General features: G+C 56.1%; 1 long non-coding RNA gene and 1 pseudogene across 1 annotated transcript; one reads left to right on the plus strand and one right to left on the minus strand.

Annotated features, from left to right (window-relative positions):
* LOC142818377 (putative E3 ubiquitin-protein ligase HECTD4) overlaps window positions 1-6,192 on the minus strand; it is a 31,474-nt pseudogene extending 25,282 nt beyond the window's left edge.
* A 7,933-nt stretch (window positions 6,193-14,125) lies between these two features.
* On the plus strand, window positions 14,126-16,078 carry LOC142818379 (uncharacterized). Its single transcript, XR_012895875.1, has 3 exons — window positions 14,126-14,566; window positions 15,033-15,159; window positions 15,806-16,078. It is a non-coding gene; the product is annotated as an uncharacterized LOC142818379 (long non-coding RNA).
* The last annotated feature ends 839 nt before the right edge of the window (window positions 16,079-16,917 follow it).

The raw sequence follows: 16,917 nt of genomic DNA on the forward strand, positions 1-16,917 counted from the left end.
GGATCGGGGATGGGGGAGGACTCGGGGCTGGAAATTGGTTCATAGAGGGTGGGATCGGGACCAAGGGCATGAATGGGGGTAAGGGGAGGATTGGGACAGGGAAGGGGACCAGAACTTGGGCTGCAGCGCCTTCTGAATGGGAATTGGGGGGGCAGGGACGGGAAGGGGGCCCACGCCGACACTGGGCTCAGGTGGAGAAGCAGAATGCATATCTGCCGCCTCGGCGTCAGCTACAGAGATGTTCGTCGTCAGGCCCCCAACAGGGAGGGAAGGTGACCGCCCCGCCTCAAGGGTGTAGGCAAGGCACCCTCAAGCCCGGGACCCGGCCGGTCGGCGCCAGCTGTCCACCCTGAGGGCTCGGCGGCCTCAGTTGCAGGGCCGATGGGCAACACCGGGGTGCCCCGAGAGTGAGGACAGGGTCAGCCATCTGAGTCATAGGGTTGGGGAGAGGAGGGGGTGGAACAGCAGAGTCACTGCCTAGACCGAGGCCCGCGGGCAGAGGGTCGTCCTCCCCCTGGGAGAGCGGGGTCAGACCCAGGGCCTCGATCTCCTCAAAGATGGAGTTAAGCTCCATTCCCTTGGCCCCAGAGCCCCCGCCGCCGGCCGCCGAGGCAACAATTACCTCGGTGGTGGCGGCGGGAGGGGGTGCAGCTGGTACCGGGGCCGGGGGAGCTCCACCCGAGGCCTACTCGGGGATGGGCTCTGCAGGGGGGGGACGGCATCATCCCCCCTCGCTGCCACGGCTTCCTCAGCCAGCGCCTCCTGCTGACGCTCGCTGGGGGCATTTTTGGCAGTGCTGCCCCCCCTTCAGGATTTTTCGGAGGGGGGCCTTCCCACCCGCCTCGTCAGAGGGGGGAGATTGAGCCCGGGGAACGCGGGCTCGGCGTTTCCCCCGGACAAGCATCCAGCCCTCCGAGGTGGAGGTGGAGAGCTGGTCATCAGGGGCGAGGCCAGGGGGTGCAGTTGTTGTTTGGGGGGGGGAACGTTGAGGCAAGGGAGGGAGAGAAAGGGGTAGGGAAACCTCCCCCAGGGGGAGCCCTCTCCCTCGCTCGGCAGCGACCGTGCCACCGTCTCCTCCTCAGGCCCTGCAGAAACTGTTTGAATTGAGGCGGGGCCCACCTGCTCACTCGGGCACGCCAGAGGGGGCGCCTCCGGCTCCCAAGCAGAGCTGTCGGTTGGAGGAGGGGCGGCCGCGTAGGCCAGACTACTAGGGGGGCCAGCAGTGTTAGGGTCGATGCCTCCTCCCACTGAGCCAAAGGGCAGTCCCTCCAGACCTGCCCCATCGCCCAGCAGAGGAAGCACCGGGACTCCCCCGAAGAGTAGTGAACCCAGTAAAGGGCCCCTGGTAGGGCACCATAAAGGACCTCTTGAACGTCACCCTGCACCTGCCGGTGGAAGGACAGCATGTGGCAGAGGGCGGGGTCCTTACAGCCCAGCGGGAGAGGGCTGATAGTTGATATTAGCCTCCTCAGGGTGGAGAGGGAAGGCAGCAGAGCAGCACTGGGGAGGAAGGGCGGGACGGAGGTTAAGACCACCCGTATGCCCAGGTCCTCCAGCGGTTCGAGGGGCACGTGCACACACCCCCACTGCCAGGCCCCTCTCCACCGCCTCCTGGGCGGCGGCCTCCGAGGCAAGGAAGAACACCGCCTTGCCGTACATCTTGGAGGCCGCCACCACGGCCGAGGCCCCCACCACCCTCACCAACGCCCGCACGTATGTTTCGACATGGGGCGAGGCGGCGACCAGGAGACAATGGATGCTGTGCCTCCTGGTCAGGGTGGGGAAGGGGCTCCGGCCACCAGGGATGGAGCAGGAGGCGGCAGTCGGGGCAGATGACACAGCAGCACGTGGGGGGGCGACAGCGGCCACCTGGGCATATGCTCTGGGGGGGCTGCAGAAGGATCGCCCCCAGAGCCGGTGGGGGGAAAAGCAGGGGAAGGAGAGAGTGCGGCAGATGGAAGGGCTGCAACGGATGGGGCGGCTTCAGCCACAGGAGATTTAGCTTTTTTGGCCGGGCCCTTGCTCTTCATTGTCCCCTGGCCCTTTTTGCCAGCCAAGGTGGAGGGCTCACCTGCAACGCGGGGAGCATTGGCCGTGGCAGGTGCAGAACCTGGGTCAGGGGTTGGGAGGTCAGCCGCAGCAGTCTGTGGGGTCGGTGGCAATGGGGGACCTTTGGGATCTACAGGGATTGGGGAGGGGGCAGGGACCTCCTCCATCATAGCCGGGGGGGAGGGGGAGTTGGAGGAGGTGAGGATTTTGGGGAAGGGTTAGGGAATCCACTTTTCCTCCCCACCAATCAGCCAGCATGGGGGGGTGGGGACCAGTGTGGGAGGAGGGACTGGGGAGGGTGAAACAACCACTTCTCCCCATTAGGACCAAGACAGGGGAGGAGGGTGCTCAACTGGGGGGGACGGGACAGAGGAGGGTGGTAGCCACTCCTCCCCGCTAGATGGAAGGCTAGGGAGGAGGACACTGAACTTCTGAGAAGGCGGGGGGGACTGAGGGAAGGGAGTAGGAGCCTCTCCTCCCTGCAGGCTAAAGGTAGAGGAGGAGGGCGCAAAGTGAGGGGCGGGGCTGGGGGGGAGGAGGGGTAAGGGTGGGGTGCTAGAGGAAGAAGGGGGGAAGCAACCACTCCCTCCTCCTGAGTTGTTGGCAGGGAGGGAGGGCGCTGGCGGAGGAAGGGAACTTATAGGGAAACTGAGGAAGGGGAGCTAGCAGCCACTCCTCCCTGTGGGGCTGTGGCAGAGGAGGAGGGCGCTGGTGGGTTAGGACCGCGAGGGAAGGGGATGCAAGGTAAAGGGGGGGGGGTCGTGATTGGGGAGGAAGGGAAAAAGGGGAAAGCAGCCACTCCCTTCTGCTGGCTCATTGCAGGGAGGGAGGGCGCTAGCACAGGCGGGACGCGGATGGAGAACTGAGGGGCTAGCAACCAGTCCTCCCTGCAAGGCAGAAGACAGAAGAGGAGGGCGCTGGCAGGGTGGGGAAGGGGACACAGTAACTGGTGCAGGACTGGGCTGGCTCCTCCAGCTACACTAAGGTACAGGGGGAACTATGGAGTCACTGAAGGGAGTGCAGTGTACTAGGGGGGCTAACTAAAAAGGGGGGGATGGGGCACAAGCACTCGGGGGAGACTAGGCACGTGGGACAGCAGCAAGGGACTATTGGGAGACTGGGGGAGGATAGAAATACTGGGGTAGACAGGGGCGGGACAAGGCAAGGCTACAGCTGGGAGGGGTGGGGCGGGGCACACACACAAACAGGTTAGCTGGAGCAAGGGCGTGGCAGACAACAAACTTTGGGGCTGAGCGTGGAGGGCAAGCCGGAAAATGCAGAGTGTGGAGCACTAGTGTGTACAGGTGTTCTCTTGGCGCGGTTCGGAAGCAGACGGGCTGCAAATACTGCAGCCGGCTGGGGGTCCAAGGATGGGGAGGCCGGGGGGCCCGCGGAACAGGGGCCCGATAATAAGGGACGGAGGGGCGGGGCGTACCCTCTCGCAGGGACAGCTGCAGGAAATCGAGAGCGGGCCGCGGCAAGGCCACCTTCACCTCCTGGAGTAGGTGCAGGGGAGTTCGGGGGGTGGAGAGCCCCATGCGCTGAGCGAGTGCTCGGGGATCCACCCAATCCCCCCTGTCGTAGTCCAGGAGGTCTCCGACCATGGTGGTTTCTGCCAGGATCAGCCTCCGGCGCACCGAGGGAGACTCCGCCACCTGCACGCACAAGGCTGGATTGTGGAGCAGGGGCTCCGCGAGGAGGTCTGCCCCCTCGGAGGCCACAACGGACCTGGTCGCCGAGAACAGCTTCCAGGTCTGGAGGAGGTCCTGGTAGAATTCCGGCAGCTCTGAGAGGTCTCACGGAAGACCCCTCGGCTGGATAAAAAAGAGCTGCCGGTCGTATCAGAGCCCTCGGAGGCGGCGGAGGAAGGTGCGCGCCAAGGTGCCCCATGCCGGACTACCTGCACTAAAGAGGAGTCTGCACACTCAGACCAGGCCCTGGCCCCCCTCCTCCAGGGGGAGAGACAGGACCCCTGCAGAGACCCAGTGCAGTCCTGGCCAGAAGAACTCCAGAGCTGTCCTCTGGAGCTTGGCCAGGACCTCCGGGGCAGTCCTGCCCATCTCCGCAGCCGCTCACCCACCCTGGTGTCCAAACCTTGCCAGATAGATCAGCGGACCCACGCTCCACCTGATGGCCTGAAGCGCGGGTGGGAGGGAGCCGGCCCGCCACCCGTCCCCGACCACCAGGCCAGAGCTCTTGACCCAGTTGACCCGGGCGGAGGAGGCTGCCGAGTAGACGGCTTGGCAGGCCTCTACCTGTGCCAGGTCGCCCGGGTCCTGGACCACGAGGAGCACGTCATCGGCGTACGCCGACAGGACCAGCCACAGCTCCGGCTCCCGAAGCACCAACCCCGTCAACCTCCTACGGAGGAGACAGAGGAAGGGCTCGATCACCAGAGCGTACAGCTGGCCCGACAGCGGACACCCCTGACGTACCCCCCGCCCGAAGCTGACCGGCTCGGTCAGGGTCCAGTTGAGCCTGACCAAACACTCCGCGAGGGCGTACAGCACCCGGAGAAAACCCACAAAATGGGGCCCGAAGCCGAAGGCCTGCAGGGTGCCCAGGAGATACCCGTGATCCATCCTGTCGAACGCCTTCTCCTAGTCCAGGGATAGTAGGGCGAACAACAGACCATCCCTACACTCAAGCTCCAAGAGATACCGGACCAAGTACAGGTTATCAAAGATGCTACGGCCCGGGACGGTGTAGGTCTGGTCGGAATGGATCACGTCCGCCAGCACGGACCTCAGTCGCAGCGAGATGGCTTTTGCTACGACCTTGTAGTCCGTGCTGAGGAGCAAGACGGGACGCCAATTCCGTAGGTCGCGGAGGTCCCCCGTCTTCGGTAGCACCACTCGCCTGCACAACAGAGGGAGGACCCCTCTCCAAGGACTCGGCCCAAACGGTAATGAGGTCTGAACCGAGGCCGTCCCAGAACACGCGGTAGAACTCCACGGTCAGCCCGTCCATGCCCGGGGTTTTATTGAGACGGAGGGCTTCCGAGAACTCGGCCAGGGTGAGAGGCAGCTCTAGCTGGTCCCGGTTGCCCGCACTGACCGTCGGGAGCTCTGTCCAGAGCGCCCTGCAGGCGTCGGCTTCGGTCGGATCCGGGGAGAACAAACTGGCGTAGAAGGCCCTGGCCCTTCCACGCATCTCCGCCGGATCCGTGAGGGAGGTGCCATCCTCTGCCAAAAGGCAGGTGACGTGCTTTTTAGCCCCCCTCCTTTTCTCCAGGGCATAGAAGAAGCGGGAGCTGCGATCCATCTCCCGAAGGAGACGGATGCGAGATCGAACAACGGCGCCCCGAGCCTGATGGTCCTCGAGGGCCCAGAGCTCCTCCCGCTTCTCCCGGTACGCCTCTCGGAGGGGCGGATCCTCGGGGGCGGACGCCAGGCACCTCTTAAGCTTCAAAACCTCCCACTGCAACTTATCTATCACCGCATCCCTCTGCCGGCTGGCGCCCCGGGAGTAGTCGCGACAGAAGAGCCGGGCGTGCACCTTCCCCATGTCCCACCATCACCGCGCTGAGGGAAAGGCGGGCCGCTGCCCCCGCCAGGCCTGCCAGAACTCCCGGAAGGACGCCATGAAGCCCACTTCCTCCAGCAAGCTATTGTTAAAATGCCAGTAGGGCGGCCACAGACTCTCTGAACTAAGAGAGGCTTTCACGGCCACCAAATGGTGGTCCGTGAACGGGGCCAGCCGAATGCTGGAGGAGTGGGCTTGCACCAGATGGAAATGTGATAAATAAATGCGATCCAACCGATTGTCCCCCACCCGGACAAAAGTAAAGGTGGTACTGTCGTCCAGGTGGTGGTCTCGCCAGACGTCCACCAGGAAGTGATGGTCCACGATCTCCCTGAGGATGCCTGCTGCGGCCTGGCAGTTCACAAGTCCTGCACCGTCCCGGTCCTCGAGGGTGGTATTGAAATACCCACCCAGGACCAGACACTCACGAGGATCCAGGGTGTCGAGGAAGGTGGCCGCCTGCCGATAAACGGTGACCTGGTCTGGGCCCACGTTCGGGGCGTAGACGTTGACTAAGTTGACTGTCAGCCCCTCCACGTAGGCCCAGAAGTGCAGCAGGCGGCCCGGGACAACCTCGGCAACCCACAGCACCTCAGGCCGTAGGGCAGGGGAGAACATGGTGACCACCCTGGCCGAGTGGGCACTAAGGTGGCTAAAATACGGCAGGAGTCATGTGGGTCTCCTGCAGGAAAACCACCGAGTACCCCCCCTCCCGAAGGAAGGAGAGCACCCGGCTTCTGCGGAGACCCGCCCTACAGCCTCGGGCATTTAAGGTGGCGATGACAGTGTCCTTCATGATAAGGGCTGGGGTGGATCCTCGCGGGGAGGGTGATCGTCGCCCCCCCCGCAGCAGACCGCACTCCGACCCAAAGGTAAGGAGAGCGTCCTGGTTTCTGCGGGTCTGTCGGTAGGCCGCGATGTCCTACCTATTGGTCCCTCTCCCCTCCTGCAAGAGGGCTCTTGTAGCCCGGGGGATGGAGTGAAAATCCCCCCAGCGCTTGAGGGCGAGCTGCACCTTGCCCTTGGCCCTGCAGTTATCTGTGAGAAACTGGAGTAGGTCAGCCCTCAGCACTGAGGGGATACCGGGGTTCTCCTCCGTCCGGGCCCCCAGATGGAGGTCATGGGCCACGGAGACGGGCCAGCAGGGATCCAAGCCCCGGTGTGTCACCAACAGCGATGGCGCTGTGCTGCCTGTCCCCAGCCCTAGTGTGGAAGGGGGCGGTGGAGGGAATAAGGCAGCCCCTATGGGACTAGGGACCGGAGATACGAATACCACCCCTTGAGGGCCGCCTGCAGTTAACGAGAGCACTGTGGCCCCTGTGGGGGTGGCAATAACAGTGGTTTGTGGGGAGGGGGGAGGCAGTGTGGGTATTGTGATGAGGGCGAGAGGAGGGGGAGGAAGGAGGCAGGGGAACGGAAACCACAGTGGGGACGGGAAGAGGGGGAAGATCAGGACTGGACGTTAGGTCAGGGACGGAGGTGGGGATGAGGACGGTGGTGGAAGGTGGAGGATTCAGGGCCAGAGACGGGTTTGTAAGTAAATCAGGGTTGCCGCCCAGACCGAGGCCCGCGGGGAGAGGTTCATCCTCCCCCTGGGTGAGTGGGGTCAGACCCAGGGCCTCGATCTCCTCAAAAATGGAGCTAAGCTCCATCCCCTTGGCCCCAGAGCCTTCCCCGCCGGCCGCCGAGGCAACAATTACCTCAGCGGTGGCTACGGGGGGCTCAGCTGGTACCAGGGTTGGGGGAGCTCCACCTGAGGCGTCATCCTGCCTCGCTGCCACAGCTTCCTTGGCTGGGCCGTCCTGCTGACGCTCGCCAGGGGTGTTCTCGGCAGCGCTGGCGTCCTTCGGGATTTTTTGGAGGGGGGCCTTCCCACCCTCCTTGTCAGAGGGAGGAAATTGAGCCCGCGCTCTGCGCTTCCCCCGGACGAGCGTCCAGCCCTCTGAGGTGGACAGCTGGTCAGCAGGGGCGAGGCCAGGGGGTGCAGTTGTTGTTCGGGGTGGGCGTTGAGGCAGGGGAGAGAAAGAGGAGGGCGGGGAAACCTCCACCTGGAGGGAGCCCTCTCCCTCACCTGGCAGCGACTGCACCACCCTCTCCTCCTCGGGCCCCGTAGAGACAGTTTGAAGAGAGGCGGGGCCCGCCTGCTCACCCGGGCACGCCGGCGGGAGCACCTCTGGCCCCCGAGCAGAGTCATCGGTTGGCGGAGGCACAGCCACGGAGGCTGGACTACCAGGGGGGCCAGCAATGTTGGGGCTGGCGCCCTCCCGGGCCCCAGGGGGCCCGGACGCCTCCTCTGACCGGCCCAGCAGAGGAAGTACCGGGCCTCACCCATTGAATAATGAACCCGGTAGAGGGTCCCCTGGTAGGGCACCATGAAGGACCCCTCGAGTGCCACACTGCTGCGCACCGCCGGCGGCATCTGAAGCTGCACCTGCCGGCGGAAAGACAGCATGTGGTGGAGGGTGGGTCCTTACAGCCCAATGGGAGAGGGCTGATGGTGGAGGTAGGCCTCCCCAGGGTGGAAAGGGCAGGCAACAGGACAGTGTTAGGCCCTAGAAATTTGAGCCTAGAGCGGTCATGCTGAGACAGGCCAAAGAGAGGCAAACAAAGGTTTCTGGGTAATCCCTGAGCAGAACTGGAGACATAGTTTAAGCAGGGGCGTACCTTAGATACTGGCTTAAGCTGCAAAAAGCTGCATTCTTGTACCTGCTGAGCTAGGGGAACAGCTTGTTTAGAGAACTGATAAGGAAACTCCCTAAACTCCCTGTCCATGAGGAGTACAGCTAATTTGGATTAGAAGCCTAATCCGAACTAGCTAGTCCGTGCCCCGTGTAACCGCGCGGCACGGGGTTCGAACTGCCGGCATTTAAAAATGGCGCCGGCCGGCTTCATGCAAATGAAGCTCGGGAAATTCAAATCCCGGGCTTCATTTGCAACTGCGGATGACTACATTACCCCCCCTAGTTCAAACTAGCGGGGTAGTGTAGACATACCGGCTACGTCTACACTGGCCCCTTTTCCGGAAGGGGCATGTAAATTTCACCAGTCGTCGTAGGGAAATCCGTGGGGGATTTAAATATCCCCCGCAGCATTTAAATAAAAATGTCTGCCGCTTTTTTCCGGCTTTTAAAAAAGCCGGAAAAGAGCGTCTAGACTGGCCCCGATCCTCCGGAAAAAGTGCCCTTTTCCGGAGGCTCTTATTCTTACTTTGAAGTAGGAATAAGAGCCTCCGGAAAAGGGCGCTTTTTCCGGAGGATCGGGGCCAGTGTAGACGCTCTTTTCCGGCTTTTTTAAAAGCCGGAAAAAAGCAGCGGACATTTTTATTTAAATGCCGCGGGGGATATTTAAATCCCCCACGGATTTCCCTACGACGACTCGTGAAATTTACATGCCCCTTCCGGAAAAGGGGCCAGTGTAGACGTAGCCACCTTGTTTCTGTTCTATGTCTGTTCTTAACTCCCTGTCTCCTCTGTCTCCTTGTTGTCTGATACTTGTCCCCTGTGCTGATAAGAAAGAGCCACTGTTAAACAATCTTTTGTCCTTAAGTCTGAGCAGTGGTTGGTAGGGAGTGGCCTCAACTCCTTAACAAAAGGAATAGGAAAGCAGGGGCCTGGGTCTTTTTGGCTGGGCTGCACCTGAAGGAAGGAGCCAGGGACCCGGGGGGGGGGGGGGGGTAGAGAGCCCTGGTTTAGAGTGGCAGCTGAAAAAGAGGTTTTAGGGTGAGTTTGATTAAGTTTGCACTGAGGTTTCAGTGTAGAATGTCAAGCGATTCTGTTTCTTTTAATTTGTAACCTACTTTGCTCTGCCTGTTCTCACTTATTGCCACTTCACTCCTACTGCTTCAACTTAATAAAACCATTTTTATTTTCTATCAAACCCAGAGTAAGCGATTGTTACCTGGGGGGCAACCAGTGTGCACATTCCCCCTTCCATTGCTAAAGGGGGCTTAGCTAATTCTTTGGGGTCTGATCCCATCTGGGGAGTGCTCTCTCAGGAGGCTGGGCCCTAAACTGCACTCTCCTTGGACCTGAAGAGGTTCAGTGTCTGTGCTGCTTCTCGGTGGGGGCAGGGACCTCAGCTCGGGGCCTTGGCTGGGGAAGACCAGGGAGCTGGCCCAGCAGGACTGGGCGGTGAGGTGCCCCAGAGAGCAGGAAGGCGAGTGGCAGTGGCCGGGTCAGCACCCCAGGAGGCACCCCCAAGGGGTCATCTGTGATCTCACCCGTCACAGGAATTTCACCCACCCTCTGGATTCCCCTGAATTCTACAGGCATGGTATCTCCTTTTTATTGGGCATGTCAGGCTGCTCCTTTTTGGAATAAAGGAAAATCGATTTTAATTATAAAGACACACCAAAGCCCCTATAGTTGAACCAAGTGAGATTTAGCAAACACCATAATAGGAGGGGTTGGTGTTGGAACAGGAATTATGAATACGGTAGATTTAGAGGTAATTAAAAATAAATAAGACTGACTTAGCTATGGGATGCAAATTCTCAGTTTTTCAGCACTCGAACATGAAATGTTCTGGGTAATATCAGGCAATTTTAAAGTACTGGAACACCTTTTGAAACAACGAAAAAGATCTTTGTTTAATACTTCTAAGTGTAACCCTTCTGCCAGGCCAAGTTAATAGTTAATATCTGGATGATACTATTGTGTTTGGCAATACTTCTGAGGAGCATGACAATAATCTGCAATCTGTACTAAACTGCATCAGCACAGTAGGCCTCAAGCTCAATATGTCTAAATGCAAATTTAGACAAACAGAACTCTCCTTTCTGGGGCATACAATTTCATCGGCTGGACTAAAACCTGGTCCAGATCATATCCTAGCAATTTCAAATGCTCCTCCTCCAACTGATTTGCAAACCTTATGTTCCTTCTTGGGTCTAACCTCCTGGTATGCAAAAGTCATTCCCAATTATGCTTCTGTCATTGAACCATTACAAGAATTACTACAGAGAAGTTCAACCTTGGTGTGGACAACGGATGCAGAAGCTAGTTTGGAAACTGTGAAAGACTTGATTGTACATAGTCCAGTACTTGCACTATTCAGTCCTGCATTGCCCACAATCATGACTACTGATGCTTCTGATTATGGACTTGGGGCTGTCCTCACACAACTTCATGAGGACAACACGGAGAGGACTGTTCCATTTGCTTCAAGGACACTGAGTGATGCTGAGAGAAAATATTCTACAGTCGAAAAAGAAGCACTTGCCTGTGTCTGGGCTACTGAAAAATGGAGAACTTACCTGTGGGGCCACACGTTCAAGTTGCGCACAGACCACAGCCCTTTGACAACATTGCTAGCCACAAAAGGAGTGGGAAGAGCAGGAAATCGTATTGCTCAATGTTCTACAAGACTACTCTCTTTCAATTATGAACTGGAATATAAGCCTGGAAACCAAGATGTGATAGCTGATTGCCTTTCTCACCTGCCTTTGTCTTCACCAGATGGTTCACTGGAGGATGAGGATGAAGTCGTTGCGCTTATTACAAGCACTCTTAATGCAGTTACAAGAGAGCAATTCCAAGCTGCTTGTTCAGCATGTCCAATTCAACAAAAGCTACGGGAATTTCTGACAAAGAGATGGCCCAGTAACCCTAAAAACCTTGACCTAGTTTTGCTGCCTTATTTTAGAGTTCAGGATGAACTTTCTTTGCTTGATGGCTGTGTGCTACAAGGTACACACCAGCTACTTGTGCCAGAAGAATTACAGTCAAAACTCATACACCTGGCACATGATACTCATCAAGGAATTGTCAGAACCAAACAACGGCTACGGGATCTGTATTGGTGGCCAGGGATGGACTCCCAAACTGAAGCAATCATAAAATCCAGTGTCACTTGCCAAATGCATGATAAGACAGCAGTGACATGTACCCCACCATTACAGCCTGTTCCTCTTCCTGATTCTGCATGGGAAAAAGTTGTGATTGACATTGTAGGACCCTTTGATACTGCTCCACTTGACTGTCATTATGCCATCACTTTAATAGACTATTTCAGTAAATGGCCTGAGGTAGCGTTTACATCGGAAATCTCTTCTGCTACAGTAATTAAGTTCCTCTCTACAGTTTTTAGCAGAGAAGGTAACCCCAAAGAACTGGTTTCAAATAACGGTAGTCAATTTACTTTCCTGGAATTTGAAACTTTTCTAGCAGAGAGGAACATTTTACATAGAAGATCATCCCTATATTACCCTCAAGCCAATGGGGAAATCGAAAGGTTTAACAGCAGTTTGAAAGAGAGTTTGCAAACGGCTAAACTGGAAGGGCGATTGTGGCTAACCTTCACTACTGATTTCTTGCAAGCTTACAGGGCTACATGACATGCCACAACTCAAAGATCACCCGCAGAGTTACTGCATGGAAAACAGATGAATACTAAACTGAACATTGCTTGCTTCTGTTCAACTGTTTTTCTCACATCATCCTCTTTTGATGCATCACGTCTTGCCTTTAACAATCCAGCAAAGTATAAGGCTTTCACAGACAAACGGAGGGGTGCTAAGGAACCGAAGTTTGAGTGTGGTTCCTTCGTTAGAGTAAGAAAACCTGGAATTTTACACAAAGGGGACCATAAATTCACATCTCCTCTTAAAATCATAGAGAAGAAGAGACCTTACCCCTATCGACTTTCTGATGGGCGGGTATGGAATGCTTCTTATCTTGCACCTGCCTATGCACCAAGAGGAGATGATGCCAACACCCAGTCCGCGTTGTATGACTTCACCGTAGCATCAACACAACAAGACATTACACTGGAACCGGGGTTTGAGAGACGGTCTGTCAGATCCAGACGACCACCTGTCTGGACTAGAGACTATGTTATGCAGTATTTACAGTGTTTTCAGTGTAATATTTCTGCCAACAGTATAGTGGCTTGTTCCATATTTGTTGCTGTGGTTAGACCAACAGGCTGTGTCTAGACTGCATCCCTTTTCCGTAAAAGGGATGCAAATTAGACACATCGCAATTGCAAATGAAGCGGGGATATAAATCCCCCCCGCTTCATTTGCATAAACATGGCTGCTGCTTTTTTCTGGCTCGGAGCTTTGCCGGAAAAAAGCGCCAGTCTAGACGGGGATCTTTTGGAAAATAAAGCCTTTTCCGGAAGATCCCTTATTCCTTATTTTAAGAGGAATAAGGGATCTTTCGGAAAAGGCTTTATTTTCCGAAAGATCCCCGTCTAGACTGGCGCTTTTTTCCAGCAAAGCTCCGAGCCGGAAAAAAGCGACAGCCATGTTTATGCAAATGAAGTGGGGGGGATTTAAATCCCCGCTTCATTTGCAATTGCGATGTGTCTAATTTGCATCCCTTTTACGGAAAAGGGATGCAGTCTAGACACAGCCACAATGTTTATTTTATAATTGAGAGCTTCTTAAGAGAGGAGGGAATGTGGTGTTTTAGATGCTGCTTGTAATAATTAGAATCGGAAGCACTGGCTGTTGGGAGTCTGGAAGCACAGGAAACAGGAAGGAGGGGGGAAGAGATGAGCCAGGGCTGAGTGAGAGCTACAGAGGGGGCAGCAGCAGCTTTTTAAAGAGGTTTCACCTTTGGTAAATAAAGGCCTGTTGAAGTTTGTTAGTACCTTGCTTGCATGATACAACAACGGCGTCCCTGGACTATCAACACATATGGATTGCAGAAGGCAACACCTGGCAGCTCTGGCCTATGGAGCCCCATCAAATGGTGTGTAAAGAGAAGGCAGTGCCAGGCCGCTTTTATGAGGTGGGTCAATACATCTGTTGGGAAGGGGAGGCATTGGGATATGTCCCCACTGCATTGCATCTGTTTACCAATACCTCAGCGTGTGTTTGGAGGGCCACCGACCCCAAGGGTCCCCTCGACTTACTGTTAAGATCACGAACACAAAATGTTTCAGTGCATTGGCCTGCCATTTTGCAACAGACTGTTAATGTTTCTAACTATGTTGTGTTTAATTTTTCATGAATAACGCCCAATGTGTTTCTCCCGTTGGCGCACATCCAAGAGCAACTTTCCGTATTCCAGACAGATGCCACCTCCTCACGGTGTTACAACACACATTTAATCTGGAGAAAGCTGCCTTCACCACCGCCATTAGAGTGCCAACAGGGTGATGTGTTATGCTCTGTTACTAATGAAGCCAGGAATCATTATTGGTTAATGTATGCAATTGTTGCTGTTCTGATAATTTTGTGCATACTGTATTGCTGCTTATGTAGAAGACCAGTAGTAACCCTGGCCACCATATCGGAGGAAAGGTGGAAACCTAAGTGGTGATCCCTCCCAACAAAATGTTGATTTGGGGTCAAGGGGGGGACTGTCACACCCCAATGGACCCCTCCCTCAAGGGGTCCCCCTGGGGAGACAGGTCAGCATTGAATATTGCTAATGCTGTTGCAAGCATCGCAGGCCATTTTGGGAAGGGTCAAAGGTGCGAGTGTGGAATGAATGAAGGATTCCTTTGCAGGTCGCCAGAGGCCAAGGGGGGCGGGGGTGAATGAAGAGAGCAGAGAACGGGTTAACTCCACTCCTGCTAGGCCTGAAGATAAGACGTTGGTTCCAGCCAGCTCAAGGCCACAGCACACATCTGACTCTCGGCTGCTGGCCAAGAAAGAGGGGGGCCTGGAATCCACTGGTCAGCCATAAGAAAGACAAATTCAATTGAGCAGAGCCAGCCCATAATAATCAAGACAAGTGAAGGCCAGCACGGACGAAAGCAAAGAGAACAACAGAGTCTAGCCGGTGTGTTTTGGGAAAGTCAAAGAGACCACAGAAAACCGGTTTGGACTGTCACAAAGAGCACCAGGACCAGAGGTTGCGGAATGGAACACCCCCCCCCAAAGGATCCCAGGACTTAAGACCCTGCTGAGAGCTGGAGCAATTCGGAGATCACAGCAGACCCTGGACGACCTGTACGCACAGGACCGAACTCCCGTCCACCCTTCCCCCTCTTCTTCTTTCGTTACACCCAGGCCTGGCCAGCCTCGGGTAGTGAGTGTGTGAGTATGAAAGTGGGTTAGGGCTTGGGATGCTAACGCTTTCTTCCTTCCTCTGAGTGACGTGGGAAGCACCCATCACTCTCCACTGTTATTTTATTATTTTATCAATAAAGCTTTAAAATTTAGACACTTGGTGTGTTCCGTCATCTCCTCCCCTAACGATCCTGTGGCCTCAGCCCGATCACCTGACGCCTCAGGCAGATTGGTAACAGAAATCTGTCACAACACAAATCGCCACCTGCCCCCCACACACACACAATACCTCAGCCCCAAAACCAACCCATTTCCCCCACCTCCCTCTGGCTGGATCCCAGCTCCCGTAAGCGCCTCTCAAAGAGGTGCCCAAGGTGGAATGGGGTGAGCCATTGTCCTGCGGCCCCCCCCCGGGTCAGTTGATACCTCAGACCCGATCATGTAGAACTTGCCATCCTCCTCCAGCTGAAACTTGACGGTCTTCTGTCCGAAGGTTTTGCTCAGCACCGCCATCTTCATCATGGTGGTGGGACTAGGAGCAGGGCCAGTGATACCAGTTGCTGAAGCAAAGCAAGTGAGGAGTGGGTTGTGACCTACTCCGCAGGCCCGCTGGCTCTCAGGTAAGGCTGTAGACCTCTCTCTCTCTCTCTCTCTCTCCTACACATTGGGATCGGCCGTCTGAGATACACACAGATAGGGGAAACTGTGGACCAAGCCAAAACCAAATACTCCACGGCACTCAGCCAGGCAGTAAAAGTCAAGACAAGGATTATGGGCAGCGCCTTCACTGGCGACAGAATACCATGGGGGTGGGTTTGGGTGATATTCTGTCAAGTCATGTGGGGAGTGTCCATCCTGACCTTCCTACTGGTATTGGTGCTGTACTGGAAACAAACTGAAAACACAAAAATTATTGTATTTAACCTGGCAGGTTTGTGAACCCTGAGGTGAAGAGGAGGGACTGTAGGGTAAAAATTTCTGAGGCAGGCTTTGATAGTCTGTTAAGAACCCCTATTCTAAATTGCAAGTCTGGAACAGGCACACAAACACCTATACCAAAGGCACAGTACATGAAGGCTACCCCCCCCCCCCCCCGCCCCACTGCTTAGCCCATCGAAGGAAGGTCATCATAAAGATAAATACCCAGACAATTACATCCCAGGGAAAGGCCCTACGGGTGAGAGACAGGACATAACGTATTCAATGGTGCTAGGAATAAATACACAATTTTCATGTACCCTTACTGCCTCTGCTTTTATCCCCCAGGTGCAACACCAATGGATCACATCTGTGCAAAGATACCTTCCTGCCGCTAACAGACACATCGCCCCTTAACACATAATTGACAATTGATGTCTGCGTTGTTTAAGTACTTGTTTAACTAGATATAAGGTATTCTGTAAGCTATGGGTGGAAAACAATATGTAACCTTTAGATTATTACTTTCATTTTGCCTCATAGTTAGCACCTATCCAGGGGGTCCAGGTCTGGGTCCGGGATCTCCCCCTCCCCCCATCACTTCATCCGCCCATCAGCATCTTATATAATCCATTCTAACCTATTGTCTGGCAGTGTTCACCAAGCCTAACAAGCGAAGTGACACGCCACCAGCGCTGTGTGGTAATAAACCCTTCTGCTTGCTTCATACATGGTGTCCAGACTCTGTTCCAACAGGGTACACTGTCATCTTCCTGTAGGAGGCCGACACAGCTCCAGCCACCGAAGCTAGCTGGTGGCTGGAGTGGGGGTACAGGGTCTATTTCAACCACCTGTCGGCCCATCAAGCCAGGGTGGCAACCCTGTTCTCCCTGAACCTGCAGCCCGAGGTGCTAGGGAATGCCGAGGTTGTGCAGGGCCGCCTGCTGCATCTCCGGGTTCGGATGGAGGGACTGACATTAAACCTCATTAACATCTACGCCCCGACATCCGGCCCGGAGAGGCTCTGTTTCTACCAGCAGGCGTCTGCCTTCCTTGGCTCTCTGGATCCTCTTGGGTGGGGACTTCAACTGCACCCTCGAGGAGCAGGACCGTACGGGGACCGAGGGATGCCCAGCCGCCGCAGAGGTCCTCACTGCCTGGTGACCGCAGAGGTCCCAAAGGAGATGGATGCGAGAACGAACAAAGGCACCCCGGGCCCGAAGGTCCTCGAGGGCCTGGAGTGCCTCTCGCTTCTCCCGGTACACTCAGCAGAGGGATGGATCTCTGGGGCCGGTGGCAAGCCGCCTCTCTAGCTCTAAAACCTCCCGCTCCAACTGCTCTATAGCCGCATCCCTCCGCTGGCTAGCCCCCCGGGTGTAGTCATGGCAGAAGAGCCATGCGAGCACCTTCTCCACATCCCACCACCGCCGCACCGAGGGAAAGGCACGTCGCCACCCACG

The sequence above is a fragment of the Pelodiscus sinensis genome, chromosome 15, assembly GCF_049634645.1.
Source record: "Pelodiscus sinensis isolate JC-2024 chromosome 15, ASM4963464v1, whole genome shotgun sequence".
Taxonomy (NCBI): domain Eukaryota; kingdom Metazoa; phylum Chordata; order Testudines; family Trionychidae; genus Pelodiscus; species Pelodiscus sinensis.